The following is a 2902-nucleotide window of genomic DNA, read 5'->3' as shown; positions in this document are numbered from 1 at the left end:
TGAGATTTAAAGTCATTTAAAGCAATAAAAATAATTTAAATTGAGAAGTGGAAATCATGGTCTCATTTGGAAAATGTGACAAGAGTAGACAGTAAGTTCCACTGGGACAGTATGGGACTACTATCTAATGTTAAAACCATGTAATGGGATCAGTCGAATTGGTAATGAAACTATCAAAAAATCTGGTCCTGGTCCCAGACACGGTCACACGGTCAGTCTAGGAGGAAATACAGGTGTTGAGACCATGCCAAGATAACAAGAACATAGGAAAATACAAAGAAGTGACAATTAGATACATGCGATAATAACTTCCCAGCCCAGGAACATAGAGCAATTCATTGAATCGATTTGTACACCTCTGTATTTATTAGAAACCTGAGGTGCTTGAGTTCCGGATTTAATGTATCCCCTGCGGGTTTCGAACCCACGCGCCTTGGTTTCCCACGCCAAGGTGCTACCGGGTGGCCGCATTAACCATTCGGCCACCGGGGCCTGAAAGAACAGTGTTAATTGCAGAACATTGTTTTCTATCTCTCATTTATTCATTAAATAGAAGAGAATTGCTAATAGAGCTTATAAAAGATAATCTAGTAGCTATTATCTTTTCTAGAATTTTTCTCAGACAGTTCAACAGAGGTATTACTCTATATAACTTAGAAATTAAAGCTTTTCTATTAGGTTTTGCAAGGATCACTTCAGTAGCTTCTCTTCAGTATTCAGAATGATAATCATTTTTTAAGAGATTGAAAAGAAAGCTCAAAGTATTCATTCTTCAAGTAGGAATATATGTTTTAAATAATTAAGTGATTGATTGAATCAGGTCCTGCAGCAGTTTTAATTGAACTTGAGTATATTACTGACTCTAGTTCATCACATGTAAGCTCAGGCCATTCTCAGTTATTTTCATCAATATATTTATGAAATAACATATTCTTCTCTTCTAAATGTGATGAGTTTTGAAAGAGAATTCTTATAAAAGCATAACACTTTTTCTCAAAAGAGTTTGCTGTATATGATTCATTCTGAAATTCATATTCTAAGGCTGAAAGCTTTGCTACACTTCTTGTTTTAGTATAGTTGAAGTCATTAAAAACTTCTTTTTCTTATACTTCTTCAAGAAATTTGTTTCAGCAATCTGTTTTGACTCTCTTAATCTCTGAAAAATATTCATTTCAAATAACTTTGAACTCTTTATCAGATATTAGATTATTCTTTCAATCTCTCTTAGCAGTGACTAATTGCTTTCTTTTAGAAGTGATATTCTCATTTCATCAAGATTTGAAATACTTAGAAGACTTTTTCTTTGAAATATTTTCTCTAATACTTGTTAGAAGAATAGATGTAATCAGCTTTACTTTATTCTTAAGCATTTCATTTGAGATAACTTGACTTTGATTTCAATAGAGCTTACTCTGCTTTTCAGATTTCAGCTGTTTTACACTTTCTTTAACTGCTTTCTAATCAGCTTTTTCAAAGTTATACTGATTAGAGAGAAGAGGATTTTCACTTCTTTATTTTTCACTGAGTTCAATATTAAATTGAATGATCTCATGATCTGATTCTGAGATTTCATTTGAATCAATAAATCAGTTTATAAGTCTTTTTTCAATTAGATTTTGTGACATGAAGATTAGATCTATAATAGATTTCTGTTTCATGTCTTTTCTAAAGAATGTTTATTAATCAGACTTATTAACTAAATCTATTAAATGCTCAAAGATTTATTCAATTAGATTATTAGCTCTTACTGCTCTTTTACATTCTGAATTTTATCAGAGATGATATGCATTGAAATCTTCTACAATTATAGAGTTTCTTAATAAAGTTATGTTCAGAAATCCTCTATTAATTATTCAGATATTATTATTTTTCTTCAATGACTTTTCATTATAGATATTTATGAGCTGTATAGTATCAAACTCATTCTCTTTATCTATAATATCACTCATCAGGATATCAGGGTCAGACATGATATCAAATCTTAGATTAAATTGATATCTTGATCTCTTTCTTTCATAGATCACTACTCTTGACTTTATCTCAGACTTTTGAGATAGAAAGCAGTAGTAGCTTGAATGAGAAATGATATATTTTTACTCAGTATCAAAATTCAGCTTCTGAAGCAGTATAAAATCAACTTTTTATTTAAATACAATCTGAAGACAAGAATAAATACAATTTGAGTTTCTATTCACATTGTTTTGAATAAATGTGATTTTTAAAGAGTTTTTAAACTTTTTTTGTTGTTTTTGTTATACATTCATACTAAAGAAGAGTGAAGATAGAGTAGAATTCAATCACTATCATCAGATAGTAGATTATAACTATTTTGAAAAGCAGAAATCTTAACTACTTACATTCTATCTAGTTTATCATCAGAGTCATTTCTCAATTCTCTAATCTTAATATATATTTAAGAATTCAAATTCTGTTTACATTTAACTGAAGAATTGAAGTTTGAAGATTTAAATAGTTGAGAGTTTCTTCTTTTTAAGCTTATAGTTGTAGATTTACTGACTTGACTTTTCTCTTCAGTTTTAGATTTACTTTGAGCTTCATCTTTTCTTCAGTTTTTCTGAGTTCTTGAAGTAAATACACATTCTTTTGAACTAGATGCATGGTTTTCTTTACAATTAAAGCATTTAAGCAGAGTATATTGATATATTTCATCTCTTTTTAAGCATATTTAACATTTATACTTACTAGTTTTGTGATCTCTAGCACAGAATGCACATTTTGAGACTCTGAAACAAGAGATTGCAAAGTATTCATATCTTTGACAGTTTGAACACTGTGTTTGAGCTTTGAGATTCATTCTTAAGTCTTTGTATTCATGAACTCTTATTTTCAAATCTGCTACTCTTACTTCAGAGATTCTTGATTATTTAAGTATCTTTATATA

General features: G+C 29.5%; 1 pseudogene across 1 annotated transcript; it reads right to left on the bottom strand.

Moving 5' to 3' along the window:
• Positions 1–403: 403 nt before the first annotated feature.
• On the bottom strand, positions 404–492 carry BDBG_16851 (annotated as a pseudogene). The gene has a single exon. The product of its transcript is annotated as a tRNA-OTHER (tRNA).
• Positions 493–2902: the final 2410 nt, after the last annotated feature.

Source organism: Blastomyces gilchristii (genome assembly GCF_000003855.2).
Source record: "Blastomyces gilchristii SLH14081 genomic scaffold supercont1.5, whole genome shotgun sequence".
Classification (NCBI taxonomy): domain Eukaryota; kingdom Fungi; phylum Ascomycota; class Eurotiomycetes; order Onygenales; family Ajellomycetaceae; genus Blastomyces; species Blastomyces gilchristii.
The sequence above is the reverse complement of the archived record's forward strand: the minus strand, read 5'-3'. Positions and strand labels throughout refer to the sequence as shown.